This window comes from Anastrepha obliqua, chromosome 3 (assembly GCF_027943255.1).
Source record: "Anastrepha obliqua isolate idAnaObli1 chromosome 3, idAnaObli1_1.0, whole genome shotgun sequence".
NCBI lineage: Eukaryota > Metazoa > Arthropoda > Insecta > Diptera > Tephritidae > Anastrepha > Anastrepha obliqua.
In genome coordinates this window covers 3,987,707-4,014,517 of record NC_072894.1, presented here as the reverse complement: position 1 = coordinate 4,014,517, position 26,811 = coordinate 3,987,707, and the positions used below count along the sequence as shown (strand labels likewise).

General features: G+C 36.3%; 1 protein-coding gene across 3 annotated transcripts in view; it reads right to left on the bottom strand.

The window, feature by feature from the left end:
* LOC129242652 (LHFPL tetraspan subfamily member 3 protein) overlaps nucleotides 1–26,434 on the bottom strand; it is a 34,327-nt gene extending 7,893 nt beyond the window's left edge. The window contains exon 1 of one of the 3 annotated variants that reach the window (XM_054879424.1): nucleotides 25,957–26,434. The gene's annotated coding sequence lies outside the window, so the exon portion shown is untranslated. Of the gene's footprint in view, nucleotides 1–25,952 lie in introns of all 3 variants that reach the window. The other 2 variants (XM_054879423.1, XM_054879422.1) reach the window with 2 other exon arrangements.
* Between the last annotated feature and the right edge of the window lie 377 nt (nucleotides 26,435–26,811).

Here is a 26,811-nt window from a genome sequence, read left to right as displayed (position 1 = left end):
ACTTGCCCACTGTCTAGGTGAACTTTCTTCCATAGCCGAATTGGTATATATACAGAGTTGCCATTAAATATCAAATGGTAAAACTGTTGTATTTTTCTAGGAGCCTTCACTTAAAACAAAACTAAAAAAAGGTTGCTTGAAAGAACCTCACGCCGTTTCTAGATGGCATCAAACTATAGAGCTATCCATTTGTGGAATACACTCAAGATATACACCAAAAACCAAAGGAGTAGTTCCGCCAAACTGTTATCAAAAGATGTGTGTGTCAATGAGCTATAACTATCTATGAGAGCCGATGTAGCCGAATGGGTTGGTGTTTGACTACTATTCGCTAGTGCCCGTATTCGAAAGTCGGGGTATGAAACATCAAACATAGAGTCAGTTTTTTGTTCAATTGTGGTCGCCCCTTGGCAGTCAATGGCAAACCTCCGAGTGTATTTCCGCCATGACAAAAACGCCTCATAAAAAATCATCTGCCTTAAAACTGTAGGTCGTTCTATTTGTGAAGAAAGACCCACACCACAAAATAGGAGGAACAGCTGGCCCAAACACCCAAGAAAGAGTGTAAGCGCCAATTATAAATTTCGTATCACTTCAACTTCCTTAATAAGCAGCATTCCTTTTAAATATCCAGTGATTTTCGTGGTATAGGCCGCATTATGTATCTGGAAGCCAAACAACATTTCCGAATCAGTTAATGAATATAGTTTTAAAAGGTCCATGTTAAAATAGAAGGACTTGTTTTGAAAAAGCATTCACACTACCGTTACAGGCAAACTTATTGACCGCTGAAAAGTTGTATCCAATAAGATTTTTATGTATGGGACCAAGAATGCTGAAAGAACTCTTAAAGCTTTTTGGAAGCTTTTTCACTTCTTTGTAAAATAAATAATTTATCAGCTTTAACATGGTTTTAGCTGTCGGCGTTCTGCGTTGGTAATCGCAACCTTGGTGATGTCTCTCTATTTTGTGATTTATCATTTAAAACTGGTCATCAAAGAGACGTTGTCCACATAGTAAAACTTTTGATTCTGTGTCGCAGTATGTTTTTCCTTTTTTGTTTAAGGTCCTACCTGTCCAAACAAACCCCTTCATTACCACCTTTGGTGTGTTTTAGAGTACCATTCTTGCTTTTCTTAATGGCATTTGTATTCGTTTTAACCTCGCTTTTTTTTTCTTAGGTGTTCCTAGGACCGATCCCAATTTGTGCTTCGGGCGACGTTATGAGCGAGATTGTAAAGATCCTTATACTAGAAAAACGCTTTATAATTCTCTATTGAGGCCAAAGTTAGAATATATCTCAATAATTTGGAATCCAATTTATACTTCCAAAGGATTGAAAGAGTTCAACGCAAACTTTGTCCGGTTTTCTCTGCAATCTCTTTATTTTCACGAGCCAAGTTCATCTTATGGGACGCTTTGCACATTTGTTAATAAATTGGAAATCTCATTCCTCAAGGCACATAGTACATCCACTAATGTTTGTACATGGAATTATCTGTCATTTCATTGCTGCTACAGATCTGCTGGAGCAGATGAGATTGAATATTCTCCAAGCGGTTTTCCGTTGCATGTTAAAATTTTTAAGCCAAACTATTTAAATTACGCACCTTTTAATAGGCAAACGTCATACCTAGAACTTCTTTACAAATTACTAAAAAACCAATAACTCATCAGCAATAAACTGAGTGCTATTGTACGAGTCCTCTGCAATATCTGGTCCTGAAACTTCAATAGTAAGAAAAATTCCCAGATTATTACAGTGTTTCCCAAGCAGGCATAACTTCATCCGATTCAACTGATAATGACGGCGTCCGCTTTAACCCAATGGATTGGTGTGTGACTACCATGCGGGAGTGCTTGAAACACCAAAATGATAGAAAAAAAAAATTTCTGATAACGGTCGTCCCTCGGCAGGCAAGGGCAAACCTCCAAGTATATTTCTTCCATGAAAAAGCCCCTCATAAAAACCATTTGTCGTTCGAAGTCGGCCCAAAACTGTAAGCCCCTCCTTCTGTGGAACAACATCAATACACAGACTACCAATAGGAGCAGGATCTCGGCCAAACATCCAAAAATTATATTTATATTATAATATTTATTTTATAACTTCGTCCTCAGGTGAACCAACTACTCTTAATTCTCACAAAAGTGATATACGGATCACAATTCAACCAGTTTTTAGTTCGTGTGAGATAACTAAAGGATAGGTAGGTAAGCAGCAGTGTCAGTCGGTCGTTAAACCCACTTACTTGGGACGTTGCCGAGCCATTGTTATTCCACATAATCAAAGGGTAAAGCCATTTAGTATATTTAAAAAATCATGTTTTCTTATTAGCCTAAAATATACTTTGAACCTGCTTAAGCTCATCACCTGGCTTCTAACATTTCAAAATTTCAACAGCTTTTATCTCGAAATGTTATTTTACAATAATTTAAGCCGAACAACTTTCAAGATTTTTATTTGAGCAACCAAACACAACTTTCAATATTTTTATTTGAGCAACCAAACACAACTTTCAAGATTAATACTTATTTAGTAATAACACCCCGTTACACACATTCAGTTCTACGAACCAAATATACTTTTTCGGAAAGGGGATAAAAAATAAAAATACACATGTATCGGCGATTTTCATGTACATGTCACAATTTTTTTTTTGTATTTTATAACTTTAAACGAGCAATTCTTGTATGCATATCTGTATAGCCACACGATCTCAGGATTAGCTTAACGGATTTGAATGAAATTGGGCACACAGATAGTTTATCACATTTCTAGACTTTTCACCTAGGTGTTACCACTGACAATATTTCACAGGGTTGCCACCTGTTCGAATTAAAAAAAAAATTGCATGAGATATGCCGATGTGGGTATCAAAAGAAAGGTATTTCACTGCGCACTACAATAGAGATATAAAACCCCGAATTTTTTTATTAATTTTATTATATTAAAATTAAAAATTGTTACATTAAAAATTTTCCTTCAAATTGTGCCGAAAATTTAGAAAAAAATTCTGACGTGTACATGAAAACCGCCGATACACGTGTATTTTTATTTTTTCTCCTCTTTCCGAAAAAGTATATTTGGTTCATAGGACAGAAAAAAAGTTCGTTTTTGTAACGCAGTGTAATCAGCGCTTTTCTATATTGCCCTAATATTATTTAAAATTTTACATTCATATATCTTTGCCATTTATTTCACCTTTTTTCTATTAACCAATAAGTAATAATTATTTAATTATACTTTCAAATGTGCAACCAGTCGGGTGATGTTCCAAATACGAAAGACTTTTGCTGCAAACTCATCGTACCATCAACAGATAAAGTGAAGCAAACAGCTTCCCATACACAGTAATACATACATGAATATTTAACATACATACGTATTTCTGTTTACCAGCTTGCAGCATCACTTAGCTTTCCATTAATCAAAAAAAGAATTGAAAATATGTTCATCACAAAAACACTCTCACTATTGCTCCAAAATTGTTTTCGCTTTTTCGACGAGTTTCGCAAGCTCAACGGAGAAAAAATAACGAGTGGATGGGAAAAATGTAATAAAAACTAGCTGGCATTCTTTGGCCATAAACATCTACTCGCATGTGGTGTGATTGGCCACGTAAATATGGAACGTGATTCACGCAGCTTTTTCACTGCGAATTTCTGTAATTCGACAATTCGAACGTGATTTTGTTGTTAAATTTTATTAACTTTTGACGAAATTAATTTTTTTTTATACTTGACCAATTAATATATGCTAAATAGAATTAGCACGCAACCTCTTTTTTACGAATAGTAATCAATATAGGTGCGACCTTTTAGGTTCAAATTTCAATATAAACATGTATGTATATGCATACATACATACATACCCACGTACATTCACTTGTATATGCTCTCCGAGTTCATCGTGGGATTAATTCGGCACAGGCTGCTGTGAGATATTCAATAAAAGTGAAAAATGCTGCATATGCACAACCGAGTAAATAAATCCATTAGCGCACACCAGTTTAATTGTTAAGGTCGTTTGCGTGCGCGACCATTACAATAACAAATAACAATAACTTTGGGAAAAGCAACAGCAATTGCACTAACATCAAGATAAAAAATCAATGCGAAACATAGGCGTTGGCAACGCTGAAATTTCAGTAGCGCAAGAAAAAATTTGAAAAAAACTAAGAATTTCTTTTTTGATTTTCGATACTTGAAAGTAGAAAAATGGTTCCTCTGCAAATGATATTAAACGTATGACTGCTCAATAAGCCTCATTCAATAGTAAAATGTATCAAATTCGGCAATATGTAAATTGAAAAGTGGGTAAGAAACGATCGAAAATGAGCGAGTAGTAATGTTCTTCAAAATTGTTAATAGTTATTTTTTAAATCATGACTTACTATATTTTCATATTTCAAAAGATTTGTTTAAAAAATAAATACTAAAAAATGGTTTTTAAGGAAAAAATTAAATATTTTAAGATTGTGAGCTCTGGCACGTACGGCATGAAATAAAAAGCTCATAGGTATGAAACATCAACAACTTTTATGGTGGCAGAGGGATAACCGTTTTTGGAATCAAACAGCCAGTCTTCGATTGCTGCTATAAAATATGGTAAAAAAGTTATTTTTTATGCCAAAAGTTGAGAGGCTACTCCACAGCTGGTACTCCCTATTGAAACCAACACGCGGATATTCATTGGTCTCATGCTTGCCACGTAGCCTTTGCATGCGCTTTTAAATGTTAACACATATACATATATAGGGTTATTCAATAGGTGCGCTTCAACTTTTTTCCGATAGGGAGGGCGAACGACGCAATATTTTTTATTTTTCGCTCGTCATTTGTCAACTTCATTAGTATACATTTCATCATGGAACGCTACGCACTTGAGCAACGATTGCAAATCGTGCAAATTTTTTATGAAAATAATCGTTCTGTTGCTGCTACTTTAAGAGCATTGGGGTTATGTGAAGTCATTGGTCTACAGTAACAAGCCGGCGACGATTTGTGAGCTCAGAGCCAATATTGAACGCGAAATTTGCTGGAATTTCGGCCGATTTATGCAAAAGAGTGGTCGAAAATTGGGTTCAACGATTGGACTTCGTAAAACGTGCACGCGGTGGTCATGCAAAAGAAATCGAATTTCATACTTAAATGTATATGTTCAAACTCGATAATAAAAAAAAAAATTAGTTAAAAAAGTCAAACCGTTTGTGTTTTATTCAAAAAAGTTCAAAAGTTGAAGCGCTCTTACTGAAAAACCCTATACAAGGTGGCGCAAATTTAATCATTCAATTTTATTTTATTGAATAATTTTTTTTATTTTATAAATAAAATTTTGAATAATTTTTTTGTAAAATAAAAACAGAAATGATTTTCAGTGAAATCTCTGAGGGAAAATTTTGAGGGAAATCTTCATTCTGAACTTTCTCTATGGCCTGTATTTTCGTATACTGTAGCTGTCTAGTTTACAAACGTCAAATATGATCGGCGTATGACGTCATTTGCTAAAATCACAAATCTTCCGATAGGATGATTAATTTTGCGCCACCTTGAACAATACGCGTACTTATAATTGGCGCTTACATCCTTTGTTAGATGTTTAGCGGATCCCTTCTTCGATTTGTGGTTTACGTCTTGATGTTGTGCCACAATTGGAGGGGCTTAGCACAAATTTGTTGAAAACTGCAGGCGTGTGCTTGTCAAGTGAAATCTTCGCCGCATCATTAAATAATATATGCGAATTCTTTAGAAGAAAGAAAAGATGTATTATATGTATATATAAAGACCGAAAATGTGAATGTTTATGTGTAACGGGTTATTTGGATTAAAATGGCAGTACTGCGACTAAGCTCTTCCGAACGCAACAACAGTACACTAAGCGAAATAACAGATGGGACAATGAACAAAAAAAAACTTTTTTTGGAATAAAATAATCAGAAATTAAATCTGTTTACATTTCGGCATATGGGAAGAAAACAAAGGTAAGAATAAAATATGCTAAAGGATTTATTTCAGCCTTTTATTGTAAAAATTAAATAATTTTCAAGGGCTTAAAAGAAAATATAAGTAAAATAAGTAAAAATAAGGGGAAAACGATGCATGCAGCACAGTAGCGATTACAGCTTAGGTTGAGCTTCATCATCGTCCATAATCCGATTCCAACCTCCACAGCTCATAGTAATAAACTTCCAGCTCTTATCTCGTCGATTTTTCAGGTCAGCTATGACTTGGTCAAGCCACATTAACCGTGGGCGTTCTCGGGCCAAGGTACCAACCTGTTGAGAGTTTGTTGTTAAAAAGAATTTTTGTGAGCAACTGCCCTCCAAGCGCACAGTATGTCTTAACCATCGAAACCTTTGGAATTTAATGTGTGTAATGACATTTTCTCCCCGGCATAAGTTCAGCAACTCAGCGCTGCGGCGTATGGAGCCAAACTCCCTTCGAAACACTTTTCGCTAGAACACTCTTAAGCTTCTTTTGTCTTTGCTTGTCATTATCCAGAACTCGCAGCCGTCCGACAGCACCGGCAGTATTACATATAAACTGGTAGAGGCGGGGTAAAACTGATATTTAATTAAATCTTAAAAAAACGATGTAAAATAATATTTAATAGCATTCATGTCCTCCGTGAGTTATCTTAACTGATGCTAGTAGTCGTGGCATCAAATTTACGAGTGACTAAAATACACTAAGAACGATTTTTGCACATTCCTCTTGAATAGCTTTTTTAAGGTGCTGGCTATTAAACTTGCATCCGCCTTTATATACTTGCTCGCTAAGAATGCTCCAGAGGCTCCACAATGGAAATAGGTCTAGATTAATGGCGGACCACTTCAGCACAGGATAACTTTTTGACGCGAAAAACTTTTTTATACGCTTAGCGCTATGGATTGGAGCATTATCTTGTTGATAGGTCCAAGACTCACACTGAAATTCTTTGGCAAAATTCAATAAAACATTATCCAAGACCTCTACGTACGTGTCCGTATTCATCTTATGCGAAATAAAATAAATTGGGGTCTTGCCACGGTAGCTAAAAACACCCCAGGTAGATATTCACTGTGAAATCACGAGAGTGACGCATTTTCTGTGGCTCATGAATATCTCTCTAATACTTCTGACAACCATCAGGCCTATTAAATTATGGACTACCATTCATCGTCCCAGAACTTATGATTATCGACGAATTCGAGTCTAGCTGCTCTGTGGCATGGTGTAAGCTTCGGTTTAGCCAGGCTATTTTGATATTTTATTATTCGAATCTTCACTCGAACTTGTATTTATTTGCCAATAGAAGCTACTCAATTTACCTTAAGGAATCTTTTGAATGGTGAAATGTGAATATAAATATAATGCAATTGCGTGAAATAAATTCTTAACCAAAGCACTGGTCCCTTGGAACTATTTATTTCAAAAAACCCAAATTTCAAGCAACGCTCAAACGCAGCGGGACTCGAAGCAAAAGACAAACTGACTTCAAACTACCCAGCTACAGTATTTATGCTCGTGCATACATTTCAATACATTATAAAGCAACTCAAGAAAATATTATGCAGCTATCTTAGAAGATGAATTATGAAGTTTGTTTGTTCCCATATAGCCATTTCGCTCAGTTTAAGTCTCTGCTGATAACGGATATATTCAAAATTTTCAAGTGGCACTATAAATATGAAACATGCCGCATAACAAATTTATTACTTAATTAATTCAGTCTAGTTATATTTGCGTGTTATTTGCCTTGCTTTGTTCCCTCATTTAAAACCCTTCTCTTCAGACGCCTCTGTCTCAGTGGCCCGTATTTTTTTTAATATATAAAACACAATAACGCAGAAGCATACGTATTTATTACTGGTCATGCAGACGCTTTGAGATTTCAGTTTGGATTTTTGCTAAAATTTGGCATTTGCACACGTTCGGTGCTGTATCGGTGCTGTATAACAAACAACAAAGGTGTGTACTCGTACTTAGCGTCGGCTGGAGGCTGACTGAGCGATCGCTCTTTTTTATTGTTGCATGAATAAAATTGCATTAAGCCATGCCCGCACTTATGAGTCTTTGAAAAGTACTTCATTTTGCTATTAATTTATCTGATATTTATGAATGTAGTTTCTCATGGTGAGCTACATACCGAAACATTATACATAAAAATACAATAACAATAAGTGAAAAGAAATTGCAATTATCATGAATATAAAAACAATTTGAAGCAATGAAGCAATTTTATGAAATTATTTGTAAGTTATATAAAATTATTTTTCATTTATTTCCAGCCATTAAACCAATTTATCCTTTTATGCATTTGCATGTAATGGTATTTTTTTTTAGTTAATAAACTTTTTTCAAGTAAATTATAAAAATGTGATTAAATGGTTATTGTTCAAAATATTAAATAAATAAATATTTGGCGCGTACACTTCCGTTAGGTGTTTGGCCGAGCTCCTCCTCCTATTTGAGGCGTGCGTCTTGACGTTGTTCCACAAATGGAGGCACCTACTCTTTTAAAATGCATGCGAATGGCAGATGGTTTCTTATGAGTAACTGTTTCATGGCATAAATACCATGCCAAGGGGCGACCGCTATTAGAAAAAACTTTTTCTGTCATTTTGCTGTTTCATGCACCGAGATTTGAACGTACGCACCAACCCATTCCGTTACGTTATCTTGCAAATTTCATGGCATTTCGTCAATATAACAAGCCCCTTCTCACTAGTAATCTGGCTGTAGAAGACTTTTAAGTCGTCAATGGCTTTTTAGTCATTTATCTGCATAGATCAGTATTTTGACGTACGTCTCTCAGTCAGGCAAGCTGTACCATCGTTATGAAACCATTTAGCATTTAGGTTACTGTGGAGCTTTCTTTATTAGCGTTACACACTTAGTTGGGTGTTTGACCGAACTCCTGCTCTTACTATTTGTGGTGTGAGACTTAATGTTTTTCCACGGGCCAACAGTTTTAGGATGCACACGCGGAGGTTTGCCATTGTCTGCTCAGGGGCGACCGCTATTAGAAAACACGTTTTCTATTATTTTGGTGTCTCGTGCCCACACCGGACCTTGAACCCGGACTCAACCAAATGGTAGTCACGCCCTAACACATCCGGCTATAGTGGCTGCTCTTTTCAGGTTCGATAAATTTTGAAGGACCTATTTTTATGTCGACACCCAATGGGGATTTTTCGACAAATTTGTTTCATAAATCCTATTTTGGCCGATTTTGATATTTTTTTAAATGATTTCCCATGAGACTGTCTAGACCCGAATTAAAATTTTTATTCTATTAAAACACACCCTCGAATAGGAGTGTTTTTAGAAAAATTCACAAAACCCGTAAAAATAAAAAATGTTATACATTGAAATTCGGTTTGACATTTTTTTATTGTCGCGACAGTCTGTTCAATGTTACAGGAACGACCCGGATTTATATTCGTCTAGGGACTGTCATTACAGCAACATTCCCCCTACATGTATGGGGAATGTTTATGCTGCTACAGCAACAACAACAACAACCTATTTTTAGGGATGCATTCTTAATTGGTAAGTTAACTGTACGCTGGTGTCGCATCAATTGTGATAATTTTATTTCGTCATAAAGCCACTAAGCCAGAAGTGAGTCTTATTACCTGCCACTGAAAATTTAGCAAAGTGTTGTGTTAGCATTTTTTACTAAGTACTGAATTTTTCGTAACACTCATACTTTTTAAATTTTATTAATAAAATTTTTATTGAAAAAACTTTCGCTTTTACTACACTTTTACTGCCACCGGATAGCCATTAGATCCACATAATGTGAAAAATATAAAATTGTATGTATTAAAGTTGAGCAGCGAATACGGCCTCTAGCAAAAATATATATTTTCATGCTATTTCTCACCACTTGCGGGCATTTAAGACGCACACGCACACAACCAAATCGTGATGGCTGGCATTGGCAGAGTAAAAGCTGAAATTGCATCGACATTAAAGAAAAGGGAGCTCACCAAGTTGACCCAATTTCACATGCACTCATACTTATCTACTTATGTGCATGCATGCATTCATATGCATATGTATGTGTGTATATATGTAAATGGTGAAACGAAGGTTGTTCATTAATTTTGTAACCTATATTTAACGGTACAAAAAGTCTGTACGCACTATAATCAATTTCGTTTTCCGTCTTTACATGCTTACTTCCTTTGCTTTATTTATAGCTCGCGTAAGTATTTTAAATTCCCTGTTTAATTATACCTTCCCTTTCGCATTTGCGCATTTGGTTAAAATATTTTCATTTTTTATTTAAATATTTTCAAATAGGCGGCAAATGCGTGGTAGCGGTCAGTTGCAGCGGATGCGGCCTCTTCAACGATGCTTCCAATCCCCTCTGCTCTTTCAATACACTATAAGCAGCCAACTTTTGACTGAACGCTGTGTCATACTCTCACAGTCAACATCAACTTTCTTCACTTTTCCTTTTTCTATAATTTTTCTTTATATGCATTGTTCCTTAGTTGTTGCCGTACTTGTTAATTACCAGCTGGGATCAGCCAAAACAACAAGACAGCGGTGCTTCAACACCGTTCGATTATCAATAAGATCCATGACATTTAAGAACTTTAACACTAATTTCTATTCATTACTTTATGATATAAATGATGCATATTTTTTCATTTTTGGTGTTATTTCTTCCAATCATGATTATGAGACATAATTCATTTCATTGAGTGCTGAAATCTCGCATGACTTGCTGGAGTGAGATTCTCAGAATAGTGCATATTGGTGCCACACAAGACACCAGACGGCTTTAAGAGAGTCATTGTAGTAGGAATCAAAAAGTATGGAGCTTTTAGCGCTAACTCTCTGCCTCTCTCCCGCAGCGCACATCATTTAAATATGTAAAATTGCAATAGCAATGAAGAGTATAGAACAACTCGGATCCCACCTTAATTTTTAGTAAGAGGTTAACTGCTAGTAACCTGACCTTTTACTGACCCTTTTTACTACAATTACAAAAACATTCCCTGCGCTATATTCAACCTCTAGCAGAGGCCTGAGACCCATTTCACTTCACTTGGGTCTCAGGTGATGAAATATGCTACTATAAGCAAGAATTATAAAGAGAAAAAAGATAACTCTCGACTACTATGTAACAGTGCCGCTTCGTATAAAAGCAGCGCTCTGTGTCTGGAGACATCAAATAAAAAAAAATGTTTTTCTCAAGCCGGTTCACCCCTTACAGCGAATGGCAAAACTTCACGTAGATTTGTGCTATGGTGTTTCATAAAAATCATCTGTCCGTAAAAGCTAGCATTTTGCTGATGACAATATGAAAATATGCACATCCCATATTGGAGGACTGGCTCAGATCTTGAATAGTTTTACTTTAATTTGAGAATTGAATGTTGTCCACGGAACATAAATTTTGAGTTTTTGAGGTTATCCTATTGAACTTGGATTCAGCACTCCATAGCATACATTTTTACTACTTAATTATAGTAGTAATTGGACTTTCCATCTTTGCTGGACTCAAAAACTAACGCTCGTTGGGTTTCTATTTCTATTTGGGGTTTCCTAATAGCTCTCAAAATTATAGCTGCAAAATACAAATACTAAAACTTTGTGTTCGATGTAACTATAATCTATTTGGATAATGAATTTGAATTCCAGGTTACTAAATGAAAATAATAACATTTTTTGGAAAATAAAAAAGAATAAAACGCATAATTTTCAAAAGGTTTCACCAAATTCCCATGGGCATTCTCAGATATAATTGGAATATGGTCCATCGACTCTTGTCACTTCTGCAACGAATGCCCTGAGATTCCAACACACCTTCTCGCTCGGCCAATTGCAGTCAGAAGAATATACGCTCGCTCAACCCAGCTCTATCTTAAGTTTAATAAGGCAACTGGGCTTGGATGAGGCACTGTGATGAGTAGAAGGCACAAAAGGCCATGAGGCCAAAGGCAAACCTCAAATCAAATTTAATCTCATTTAATACAGCGACTTCCGCCTACCCAGGTGTAAGTTCCTCTTAATAATTCTGACGTCTTATTTTCTTGCCTTAACCATTATCTTATCTTTTTTTCGAATATAAACATCAAAAATATGTCTCCATTCATGCTCAGCCATTTTCTAACTGGTTCATACGTACATATGTACACTTGTGTGGCTGCGTATAACTCCTTAATTAAAACTGTAATTCAAATAATTGCCTTTGCATTCATACGCGTACTTACATACTTACTTTTCACTGCAATATGTGTTGCTTGCTTTTCCATAGCTTTAAAAGCTATGAAATCGCTGGTTATTGTCCATGTTCACTGGCACTTATTATGAGGCGCAGAAGTGAAATTATTTACCAGCTTTTACGTCGTTTATGTACGAGTAAACAAAACGCTTTCAGTGCAGTCATTATTATAGGTCGCAGACAATCAACATTGAACAGTACCAACAACCAGTACCGGCTTGCAATGGAGAATTCACAAATCGGTGCACTGCACTTAGCCAGACACTGGCCAACTGGCCACATAGTCGCTCATGCAATGCGGCGACGAGACAAATAGCCAGACAAATAACCAGCCAGTTAGCCAGCGCATCAGACATTCCATCAACCAGTTATGGAACAACACTCCTTGAGCTGCAAACAAGCTGCCGAGCAGCAACCGATCAAGCGAAACGCACCCATAGATCGGCGGTCGGAAAAATTGTATAAGTATGCTGCAGTTGCGCCATATCGTGGGATGCCACTGTCGATTTGAGATCGCTAATAAAAAATCTTATTTTATTGCACGACCGCCAACAGAAATGGATGAATGTGCGATCGATATGGCCTGATTATGTCTAGCAAAAGCAAAATTCATACTTTTATAATGATATTTTAGTAAAACAAGAAATTATGACAAATGAATTTGCGCCAGGAATTGCTTGGCTCCCACCAACTCAAGCAGGCAGGCCAGGCACAGATGTGCGAGTGAACATCTACAAGTAAATACATTTGGACATTAATACACAATCTTAAGTATGAAGTTAGACAACAATCAATAAACCGAACGAAAACAATTTACTAAGCACTAATATCATATTTGCGAGTGAATATTAAGGAAGTAATTCCTTCAATAGCTGGTGATTTGGTGTGCAACCAAGCAGTATACTTTTCCATACAAACATTCGAATGGGGCGTACGAATGCTGTGTACGAAAATAACTGGACGGTTCATTAAGATTCCGCTTGTTGCGGTTGTACGAGTATTAAATTGTACGAATACCAGGCAATGGCCACCGATCTGCGAAAATGACTCACCGCAGAATGGAGACTGGCTTCACAAGCAAATCATGCAAGAATGTGGAGAGCAGCGAATCAAAAGCAATTGTGTGTTTTATTTTAGTTATTCGACTGATACGAGTACACACACGTGTATGTGCGTATGTGTGTATGCTTCTTTGCTGGTTTACGTGGGTTGGTAAGAAACTAATTGGGTGATACTAATGTTTTTATTGCATTTTACTACTAACACAAATGTACTGCCTTTTTCGAAATGCAATTTGCTGTCATTGGATAGGCTTAAAATGATTTGGCACAAATGGAATTGCGTAACAATAAAATGCGGAATGCTGCATTGCCTATGCCAATGTGTTTGTATGTGTGAGAGTATATATGTATGGTATGTAACTGCATGGGTGATTTGCGGATTTCAATGTAATTTGATATGTGAAAAACATTAATTACAACAAATGGCTTTCGTTAGTTAGCGGTTGGATTGGTGTACCAGACTTTATTAGTTCCAATTAAAACTTTTAATGCTTCTAACAAAAGTGAATTTGCGCAAGGTCTTAGACTGATTGGCTGATATCAAGTTTTCAAGTATTCGTCAAATTGCTTAATTATATGATAATTTTATGTGGGAATATTCTGCTTGACAGACGCATTACAAAGTGTTGACTATTTTTATATTATTTCTTTGGTCCATCTAACTTACTGACAAAAGATTTAGAATTGGTATTGGGCGGTATGAGCTGGAAGTATTATACATATATTATATATGGTCTGCACTCTATGATCAGAAAGTACCGAGAATGTTTAAATAAAACAAAACAGAGTTACATTTCAGGCGAATTCATTTTATCTCCTTCAAAATATGACTAGTCTGAAGCAACACACATGTGTCAACGTTTAAGGGGGGGTAGGGTCACAAAATCGAAATTTTTTTTCTTCACTCATCTTATAGTATATCATTTCAAGAATGTTGTGTCAAAATTTTAAGTGGATCGGAGCATAACTCTCAAAGTTATAACCTTTGTAGGCACTCTACCTCGAATGCGGAGCATAGATAATTTTTCAGAGTCATTTTTTCAAACGCGTTTTTCCCGAAACGACTTCTTAAAAGTCGGTGCCAATCACAACTCCGAAACTATTCAACCGATTCTTTTCAAATTTGGCACACGTTTTCTAAATCAAAAATACCTCCCCCCACACTGTTTTTTTTTTATTTTTATTTTTTTAAGGTTATTTTTCACTTACAAATATGGCGAAATTTTTCGCCAAAAATGCTCGTTTTACGTTTTTTTGCCAACAAAACTACAAAAATGAAAAAAAAAATTTTATTCATGTGAGGGGGAGCATTACGTCATACTTTAACTGAAAAATTCGACTTTTTTAGTTTCAGATGATTCTACGACGAATGCCGATTGGCACCGCAGAGCACCTCTCGAAAAACATATCTCCAAAAAAACTCTGTCATGGGCTTATTTGTCAATATTTTATTATTAATATTTTTTAAAAACTTATTGAAAAGATGTACAATAACATGCAACTGATTTTATTAAAGTATCTTAAGCCATATTTCTGTAAAAAATTAAAAAAAAAGTGTTTTGTTTTAGCGCTAAACCCTACCACCCCTTTAACCCAGTCCTCCATGCACTCTTGGTAGGCCAACGAAGGGATGGCCTTCAGCTCTTTCATCGCATTCTCTTTGATCTCCTCTATCGACTTCTTTCGTCCAAGTGGGCGCACTCTCTGGGCAACCATTACTACCTAACCTCTATCGACTGAAATCTCCTTCCACGAAGTGGTAACTTCAACTTGGGAAACAAAAATAAGTCGCTTGGGGTCATATCAGGTGAATACGGTGCTTGCACGATGGTATTTACTTGGTGTTTGGTCAAATAATCCAGCACAATTTGGGCTCGGTGCGATGGTGCGATGGCGCGTTATCATCATGCAAAATCCAAGAATTGTTTGCTCACATTTCCGGCCGTTTGCAACATACAGCATCTCTCAAACGCTTCAAAACAGATAAATAATGTTTTTTATTGACTGTCTGGCCGATGGAAGGTACTCATGGTGCTCTACGCCTTGGCAATCGAAGAAAAGAGCCGACATCACCTTCCCGGTTCGTTTTGATCAGAGGGTATATATATGGGAGAGCTGGATAACAGGCCGTAAACCCATCCTTGCTAGGGGATAAAAAATTGCTTTACGTACGAAAAGTGGAATCTGAGAAGAAGACGAACGAATTTTCCTATTACGGTGGCCGTTGCAACCCAACTTAACTTTTATGTGCCGATTTAAAGAAACTTTGCAAATTTGAGGCCAAACGAAAGGCAAAAAAAAAAATTTGATATCTTGCATATATAAGTATGTTTTTAGTACAAATATGGTTTTTATTTACATTAAAATTTGGATGCTGTGTAAAATTAATTAGTATCAGTTGTTCTTTATACAAAACTTTGAAGTATTATTTGTTTTTATATATACTCGTACATACTGAGGTGTCCTTTGCTAAAATTCTGTAAAGATACAAGAAAAATCACAGTCAAAGCCGCAATTCAACATATGTATTTCAATAGAAAAGCCGACAATTAGCAAAGCAGAATTTCGATAACAAATGTATGTATAATATGTAATTATTTTTATCTTTTCGCGACTTAATAGCTCCAAATCATGCAGTTCCTAAGTTTGACGGTCCTATCAGTTCATCATCAACATGCATTCTCTGGCAACTCGTCGCATTGTGGCGCAACAATTAGATGTGCTGAGCGTGTGAACTTGCGAAGCTTCCGTTACAAAAGTCTCTTTAATGTTTTTATGATAGCACTTAATTATTTGCCACAGCTAACGCAGCTCCAACGGCGTGCGGCAACTTAGAATATTTTAATACAATTGTAACCAACCAAAAAACTGGCTGTCGACAACAAAATAGCGTCAACAGTGAAACAAAGCAAATTGCTAGCGTAAAGACTGTTCATATTTCCAGGCACTTAAAAAGACGGCATTTTGTTATTTTACAATTTTACTTTGTACAGTTTTTCCTAACACCTCGACGCGATACTGTGCGGCGTGAAACGCCTCAGTAAACAGTGGCTAACAATCGAGCAAGAGACGCATGCGCAGTGGAGTTTGATTTAATGGTGTGGTCATGCCGTAAATCAAAAGCAAAATCTTGCCTCTTTGATTTGTTGTTGTAAAATGGGGCGCGAAAAACACTTGTGTAGTTTACCTAGATTTCTCGGCATCACTTATGAGCAAACCAACCAGCAGCTATTTAATAGAAGTTCACAATTTTCTAATGAAATACTGCAGAGAGGTAAATATGAGAAGAAATGTGAAGAAAACTAAGCCAGACGATTTGTGCATATACCCTTTAACGCATAACGCATCACGTGTACCCATTACGTGATGCGTTATGCGTTAAAGGGTATATGCACACTAATCGTCTGGCTTAGTTTTCTTCACATTTCTTCTCATATTTACCTCTCCCATTTTTTCAAATTTTAAGAAAATGTTTGCAAGGACTAAGAGCCATTTTCTCACCATTACATATTACCGTTTTGCTTTTCGTTTTCACATGCAACCGTAGTACATTAATTTGTGAATTAAGCCTCGACAGCCATTGCACCCTTTGCAACACAACATTTGAATAATAGCCGAATCGATTGTCTACATTTGTACAGAGAGTGGCACATTCGTATCGCATGTGTTGCCGGAACAACGGTTAAAAGTCGGCCAACTCTCTACTTTTGCCATACGACAAGCCGGCACAACAACAATGCACTTTCATTGTGGCATCGCCTTTTGTACGACATGTCAAGCGAGTGCGTTGCTGAAACGGACGCAAAGCACTAATTCTAGCAGGGCTATTACGAAATTGTGGCGATGCACGAGTAGTTTATTTGAACTCAAATTGACTAGCGCGGTTTTCTATTTTATGCAAAAAATTAATACAAATTCTAGCTAACAAATTTTATAGGGAATATCAACTGGTCTTTCATAAAATGGCCAGAGAGTTTAATAAGCGTCTGAGAAAACGAAAATGAATCTCCTATCACAAAGAAGTAGCTTGTAATTATTTTTCGGTTTGCTAATTAAGAATTAGATTCTTTAAACTAATAAATAAAAGCTTAAAAATTGTAAATCCGAACAAATACAAATTTGTATTGTAAAATGCTAACCATTACCAGTAGTAGTCCGCCTTCACTGTCCACTTCAGTTGATATTCAATGTAGTAAAAAATTAAAAAAATATATTAAAAAATTATTATTATGAATATTAATTTCCCATTGCTTATTTTACTGAAACTATTGGCATTTTTCAGCGGGTTGTATTCTAAAGTAGTTGTTGTTGTTTTTGTTGAATAGTGAATGCGGCACTTTCTGTTTGAAATCAGGCAATCTCAGCTGTGCAAATTGTTTGGTAATCGACTCATTAATATCTTACTTGGAATCGTCAAATCAACTGTGTTGAAGAACTGCACTTTATATTTTTTCTTTTATTTGACACTATCCACTGATTTTTTTGTAGATATCTTTGGCATACACCTTTATTACTAGGCATGGCGACACTTAATTTTTGATTAAATTCAATGGTCTATTTCAATGAAATTTCCAATCCAGACTGCAAATTGAATGAAGCTGGCAATTCATGCTATGAAATATTTTAAGTCAGATATCGTTAACATCTGCGAAGCAATGGCCATTTACATAGTATTTTTTTATAACGCTCACATTGGCAGCATCTTCAATAATATTAGCTTTCGAGACGGTGCTCTTCCCTTCTTTACAAACAGAACTCACCCAGAATCTCGCCGTCCGTCCTTATTTTCTCTTCATAGATGTTGAAATGGAATAAAATGGCGTTTGCTGTGTGGCACGTAACGCCGTCCTGCTGGAACCACATGTCGTCTAGGTCCACATGGTTCAATATGGGCCATAAGAAATTGGTTATCATCGTTGTGTAGCGCTCGCTGTTGACGGTGACCGCCTAACCAACGTCGTTTTCAAAAAAGTACGGACCAATGACGCCGCCGGCCCAAAATCCACACCAAACGGTAACTTTTTGAGGATGCATTATCACCTGGTGAACCTCGTGTGGATTGGTGTCGTCCCATATACGGCAATTTTGTTTGTTAACACAGCCATTCTTCCAAAAATGCGCCTCGTCACTAAAGATCATTTTTCGCCCAAAACTGTGGTTCTCTTCCAAACGATTCGAACCCCAGTCAGCGAACAAACGGGGTTGTCTATGGTCATCAACTTTGAGCTCCTGGGTCAGTTGGATCTTGTACGGGTGTAGGCCCAAGTCCCGACGCAAAATTCGCCAAGTTGAAGTCTGCGAAAGGCAAAGTTCTTATGCACGACGAGGAATAGACTGCCTCGGGTTCTGCTGTACACTTTCACGGACCGCGGCAATGTTCTCGGCTGATCTAGCGTTCCTTAAACTTACGGGTGTTGGCTGATTGTTTACTGACCCGGTCGTCTCAAATTTGGCCACCAAACGTTGAAGAGTCGACTTTGAAGGGCCACCACGTCTACCGAAAAATGGGCGCAATGCGCGCAACGTTTGCATTAAAGAACACTCATTTTGATAATAAAGTTTTATCATTTGAGCGTGCTGTTCAATCGTGTAACTTGCCATGATGATTTGGCATAAACAACTGAATAATAAACAAAAGATTTGATAGATGTCACCAAAACAAAATAGCTGCCACAGGGCGCCAAAATCGACCCGCGCCAATTGAAAAACCCTTTATAAATCAAACAATCACGAATTCGGGCACAACGACTTGTTGTTATACTACATCAGACCCGAAACAGAAATGCAGCGAGACAGCGGGTAACGCGTTGACGGGTGGTGATCAGCTGATGCCCTTCCGTCGGTAAATTCGGACGCTTAAACACAATTCCGACGTGGACGGTAAGCACTATTGCGACGGCACGATTTTTAGCTGACGTTTTATGGTTACAATAAAATAAATCTTTTCGTTTGCTATATTTGTAAAACCACTCGTTGAAGCTCATTGTTACAAAAAAAAAATTTCTTTGTAAATTCTTGACATTTCTCGGGTTTCCTTGTATAAATCGAATATTCATCGTAAATTCCTAGAGTTCCAGTGTGGAACATAGGGCCCAACTGAATATTATTTGCTTTTTATTTGCTTGCTGTTGCTTGCGAACAAACAAATTGTCATCAAGTGGTCAGAAAAGCAACCCTGAGCCTTCAACCCGGCGGAGAAAATTTAAATGAATCGCATTAATTTGCCACCGTTAAAAAAACAAACGGCAATAAATCCGTCCGCGCCGCAACTCTGTGCAATTTCATGCCTTTAATGCGTTCTAATTTTGACAGCGAGTTCATGTCAACCCATTACCGGCTGTCCGCTGCAATTCTGTTCAAGGGCTCAATTGCTCTTCACCTTGTGATTCATATGTACTCACTTTTTACATAAAACATTTCTTCTTTAGCAAATTTTATTATAAAAATGATTAAAACGAGTTTTTTTAAAATGTAGTGTTTATTTTTCCATTGCATGTAGGGTATAAAAAACCTTGTGAATTTCACAAAATAAAAAGTGATGCGGAAACGCTCTATCGCATTCCGCTGATAATGGCCAAAAAACCGCTTATAAGCATAGAAATTGCAAAAATGCTTTTATTCAAAAATGGAAGAATGAGTTTTGGTTCATACGAGGTTATTTATATATTTACGAGCATAATTTCATGGTCTAATATGCATACATACAAACGTATATTTAATTTATATGTATTTTTTCGTAAATGTGAACCAAGATTTCTCTTTTGTATGTATGTATTATTGAATATATTGTTATTGGTTGTACTCTTCAAATTGAATTTACATATGTAAATGTCCAATCAGCAAATGTTAATGCTTCGAAAGAAATTGCGGTCAGTGGTTAGAATTTTTGTAAAATATTTCGCACGACCTCCAAAACGTCACAACTCGAAATTTAAAAAATTTAAAAGGTGACATTTTTTACTATAGATATAAGTACTCGTATCTATCATTCTTATAAGTATATAAGAAACAGTCTCAAGGCGTATCTATGGAAGGTGATATCAAAAATATGTGCTTCATTTACATATTACAATAAGGAAGTGGAAATTCTTATTCGAAGGGGAAGTAATACTCTTCCGGTCATATATGTAAATTAAATCGAAACAAACGAAAAACAAAAAGATATCGAAATATTATTATTACATATAAAGGGTGCTTGAATTTCAAGGGCCGATGTTGAATGTAAACCACGCTTTAACGTCAAGTTTTTTCTACATTTCATTTGATATTTTTTAATTTCAGACTAACTCAATTTGAACCATAAAAAGATGCACAATCGAGCAACGCGTTAAAGTTATTCAGGCTTATTATGAAAACGGGCGTTCAAATCAAAATGCATATCGCGCACTTCGTGACTTTTTCGGTCAATTTAATCGTCCAAATGTGCGTACAATCGGAAAAATTGTGCAAAAGTTTGAGCAAACCGGGTCTGTAAGTGATGTGAAAACACCAGTGCATGCTCGTACAGCTCGTACTGCAGAAAATATTCCTGCTGTTCGCGATAGTATGGTTGAAGAGCCGTCCACCTCAACTCGTCGTCGTGCCCAACAATTGCACCTCTGACGCTTGTCGTTGATGAACATTATGCATAAAGACTTGCATTTACACGCCTACAACGTGCAATTGACTCAAGAACTAAAGCCTCTTGAGTCAAGAGTCTTGACCATTTCCAGCGTCGTCAGTGGTCAGAATGGTGGCAGGAAATGGCAACAGTGAATGACCAATTTTCGAAGAAAATCATATTCAGTGATGAGGCACATTTTCACCTCAGTGGATTCGTCAATAAGCAGAATTACCGCATTTGGGCGAATGATAATCCAAGAGTGATTGCCGAAAAACCAATGCACCCACAAAGAGTGACTCTTTGGTGCGGTTTATGGGCCGGCGGATTCATTGGGCCGTATTTTTTCCACAATGAGGCCGGTCAGGCAGTTACTGTGAATAGTGTTCGCTATCGTGAGATGATAACGAACTTTTTATGGCCCGAATCGGAAGATATGGATGTGGACGATATGTTGTTTCAACACGACTGTGCCACTTGTCACACAGCTAACGAAACAATGGCTCTTTTGCGCGAAAAATTTGATGGCCGAATAGTCTCACGTCGTGGCGATGTCAATTGGCCGCCGAGATCATGTGATTTGACACCGTTGGACTTCTTTCTTTGGGGTTATTTGAAAGAAAAGCTGTGCGTCGATAAGCCAGCAACAATTCAAGAGCTAAAGGATAAGATAATTCGGCACATTAAATGCATAGAACCTCAATTATGCCTCAGCGTCATCGAAAATTTGGACCATCGGATGGAGGTGTGCCGCCGAGGCCGCGGCGGCCATTTGGCCGATATTTTGTTTCATACGTAATTGAATTATATCAATATTATCATACTAAAGAGAAATGACAATAATTTCCTAAATAAATTGTATTTTATTTAAAATCAACACCGGCCCTTAAAACTTAACCACCCTTTATATATAATAGGCGCGTACACCCTTTTTGGGTATTTGGCCAAGCTCCTCCTCCTGTTTATGGAGTGCGTCTTGAAGTTGTTCCACAAATGGAGAGACCTACAGGTTGACTCCAAATAGCAGATATTTTCTATCAGGAGTTTCTTCATGGCAGAAATGCACTCGGAGGTTTGTCATTGCCTGCCGAGGGGCGACCGCTATTAGAAAAAACTGTTTCTTCATTTTGGTGTTTCGCGAAGATTCGAAACTACGTTCTCTCTGAATTCCAGTCTCAGGCGGCCAAAAGATGTAATATAAGTAAAAAATGGTCAAATGCGTATTGTGCGCGGAAAGAGTAGAAGGTAGAATGGCTACTTTTTTTCAAGTACCCAAACAGTTGTTGTGCAGCAGAGTTTAATGCATAGAATTTACAGAAAAAGAGAGGAGATGAGCAGATTACTTCAAGCCTTCAGATTTTACATCGTGTGGGTGAAGGAAACATTTGTTGACGGATGTCATTCCATATCCTTCATCGTTGCAAATTACAAGCTCCCACTTTACTTCTTGCTCAATGCCCAGCAGTAAATAATAAATCCGGGCTAATTTTTACTAAAGATAGTTCTAATTTACTTCGATCAAATTTCACGAAATACTCAAAAGGCTTCGTTTATGTCTACTTATTATTGGTTTTGTTTATTCCATTTTTTATCGTTTTGACAATTTAGCCCAAAAAGCAAAAACAAAATATATACAACTGTTTGTTTTTATACTACTGTTACCACCTTGAATACATTCGCCTTGAACAGTCCTTTACAATAAAATGGAAAGGAAATGCAGAGGAGTCCACATTTGGGAAGAATTTTTACTATGAATGTGGAAAACCTAATTTGTCCTTTTTTTGCAGTTGAAAATAATTTTTTTCGAAGCGATTCTGAGTAGTAGCAGCACCTTAGAGGTTTACTTACCACATTTTCAAGGTACATTCCAAAGTAAAAGCAATATTTTTGAAATAGTTACTTAATAGTTTTTCGGCGTCTGAAAGTTATGTATACCCTTAAGAAAATTTGTCCAACCGCAGTTATTGAAGTAAGAGTATTTTTGCTGTATTGAAGTAAGAGTATTTTTGCTGTATTGGTGGGTAAATGAATTTTATTATCAAGGTTCTGTATTTCTTGGTATACTTCATAAGTGGTGCAGGCTGCAAAAAAACGATCGTTGGGACACAAATAGCTCAAATAATTACATCAAAGTTACGCATGCATTCGTTCAAAATCAGTCACAGAAGTTCATGGAATTGGAGTTAGCAAATCGAAATCTAATTGATGATCGTATTTTAGACTAAACATTTCGGCTAACGAACGACATAACTGACAGCCACAAATTATATCTCTGCGATCGACACTTACCACAGAGTATTTGACTAAAAATCCCGTTTCCCTTTTTATATTAATTTGGCACAGAGCAACTTGTACCTTTTGCCGAAATAATCCGCTGTATTGATTTGGAACGTGTTTTTTTTTTTTTTTTTTTAATAAAACAAGTCGATTTTGCTAAAGCCACTTTTTTGGCTTTGAATTTTAAAAAATATGTTTATTTTTAATAAAGAATCGATTTTGCGAACACCACTTTTTTTTGGCTTTGAATTTTAAAAAATATGTTTATTTTTTATAAAAAATCGATTTTGCGAACACCACTTTTTGTGAATATTAATTTAAAAAAATCTTGTTTTCTTTGAACTGCACCTCGCATCTGTATGTAAATATATGAGAAGAGGCCTTCCTAAAATTAATTGATCGTTTAAACCATTGATGTATGTGCATATGTATATATATATATGTATGTATGTGTAATATTCTCAGTACATTAAAAGGTGTGTCACTGTTCTCCTAAATTTAAAATATCGAATATGCTGCATTGCCACTTTTATTTTATATCCGCTTTGCTACGTGCGCTTTGGTCGAATTGTGTTGTGAAACGTTTGCCCACCCCCACCAAAGAGAACGGATTTGTTTTCGTTTTTCACAATAGAGAGTTTTGTGCAAATTACTAGATCACGTTTCTCATGCTTGCAAATAAATGCAGAATTGGAATATCCAATGTACCGTTGATAGATTGCCGCTTGTAGTCGCCAACAACAAATAGGTTTAAAAAACGAAAAACATTGATAAAAACATAATAAAAGAGCAAGCTTGAATTACAACTGTAGCAGCCACCCGGTAGGGAAAAGCCAAAGTATTGTAGAAGTATTTTAGTTCAGATACTAGTATTTAATAGTACTTCGTTGTTGACTAGAATAAAACAAGAAGTGAAATTATCAATTTTTTTGCAAATAAGTTTATTTTTTTTTTTAGATAAAAAATTTTAAGACTTCTCTATGGTTGGAAGACTATGAATAAGTGGGCAGGGACTGATGAATGCATTTACTAGAAAAACACTACATCCAAGTCTATCAAATAAAACAACAATTACTTAATATTTGCATTAAATTAATTCACTTTATATGCAGCCTTCCAACCTAAGTCAGTAAGATTAGAGGAACAAATTTATATTGTTCCACTAGCTTAGTTTAAGCTTTAAAACGCCAAAATAAACAATTATTTCACACCATTTACGTATTTATTACTTAATATTCACTATTTTTGCCGCTACTAAAGGTTTTTTGCAAACAATCGCAGCATATTTATCCGCAGAAAAATACTCACCGGACACATAAAATAAGAAACCAGGGTTTAATTAGCATTAATTGTATTTATGTTCCTAAGGTGAATGCCTCAAACATTCTTTATTGTTTTTTTTAAGAATTTGTTTTGAGTCTTAAGATTTACTTTAGTATACGTTTGAACTAATTTTTGAATGTTTAAGTGATTCCTGTAGCTGAAAGAAGTTTAATTTAATTTTAAGAAAAAAAAAAAAACAATTCTGTATACACTTTTAACATGAAGTAGAATAATTTAAAACGTTGGAATGGATGTTTTTTTTATTTTTTAACTGGTATACCATAAAACTAAATATTTTAGAAACATATTCGACTAGAATTTTTTTTTTGGCTTGTATGAACTGATATTTTAACTGATATTTTGCTGATGCATGGTCGGAGAATTGGCATTTCGTAGTGCATTATTGGATATTTGGCCGAGCTGCTCCTCCTATTTGTGCAGTGTGTCTTGATGTTTTTCACAAATGGAGCGACCAAACAGCAGATCATTTTTTATGAGAAGCTTTTTTATGACAGCAAAGAAACTCGGAGGTTTGTCATTGTCTGCTGAGGAGCGACGTCATTAGAGAAACTTTTTCTATCAATTGGTGTTTCGTACTCGCCTACTTCGAATTTGTGCACTTCCAAATAGTAGTCAGGCACCAACCCATTCGGCTACAGCAGTCGCCGTAGCTGCCCGTTGTAGGGCATTGCCGGGTTAAAAATACGACCTGCTAACATGCAGAAAATTTAGAACATAAACTGTTTGAACCGAAAAGTGCGCTGTTAGTATTATATTCCACACCTAGTATTTCTCCCTGCAGGGTAGTTAATAATTTATATGCATGGCTATGTAAGTGTGTGTGCATGTGACTACATGGCACGAAGAGTAAGCCAATGTGAGGCAATCAAAGAAGCTGAGATTCTTCTTGGGTGAAGTAAGCAACTGCCAAGCAGACCTCCACCGCGAAATAAAACACATACAAGCACAAAGATAATAAATATTGTTACATATATATGCAGACATACAATGTAGTACGTACATATGTACATACACGCATATATCTACAAAAACCTTTGAAAAAACCTCAGCGCTACATTTGCTGTTCTCTATCATTTATCATTCTTGTTGTTTTTTTCGCAGCTGTTTACTACCTGTTCGTCAGGTTTTTCTTGTTGCGAAAATATCTACGCGCCACATTTCTCTGCCATATCAGTTGACTCTTAAGTTTATTTCCTATTCCTATACATGAAAATATACAAAATATTCTTTCTTCTTTTCGTACATATGTATTTCCTTTATCCTTTGATACCATGCCGGCTTATGCGTTAAACAGATATATTGCACACATACAATTGAATTCATTTAAAAAACAAAGAAAAAACAATAACAACTGCGTACATTAAAAAATTTACTTATATACATATGTAGATATGTAACCCATCTTAGTATGCACACAGTAACTGAAATTTTCGTAACTCACTCACTTATTTGTATGTATGTATTCCTTCAATGCGAAAATAGCCTACGCCGAGTACCAATGGCATTTGGCACCAGAAGGCACAATTAAACAGAAAATCGGCGCGATACGACTACAATGTGTATCGAATTTGTTTATATTCACTACTCAAGCATACACTTGCATATGTGTATGTATGATTGCCTGAGTACTTTACGTAAAACTCGCTTTGGCTTATGCCTTTTGACGACTTTTTGACCGTTGCCGTGCCGCACTTTCCTTCCGCCACTTGCACTCTTTCGAAACGTACGAAAAATTGCAAACACAGTTGTTTCGCATTCGTAAGAACTGCGGATTTCCTCACACGAAAGTAATAAAATGCAAAGCTTTCCTTTCCTTCTTCTTTGGGTATATTTTGTAAAAGAAAAACAAATTTCACACTCTACACAACCGCACTAGTCCGCTGAAAACGTTTACACAAACCGAAGACTTCATGAAACTAAACTCGCATCATCGCTCACAACTTGGCTGGGACCGTGTGACTCGATCGGTGAGGTGAGCGCAGATAGGGCTCAAACACATCCACACTCTCTCTGAGCCAACCAGTTTTTGTTTTTGATTGAGAGGTGCACGTTATTATTCAAAATTTAACGAAAATTTTGTAGGAATCAAAATAATTGTGTTTAATTGAAATAATGCATTTATTGCAAATTTTTATACAAAATACTATACGTGATACAAAAAAATTATAGTAATACAAAATTTGACTTAACAAGTTGGCTTGGTTTGTTGGGTTATTACCATACCAATACTCCGTTCCGGACACTCAAAGTGAGTGATATTTTTGTTTTGAGTGAGATTTACGTTCGAGCTAGAATGAAAT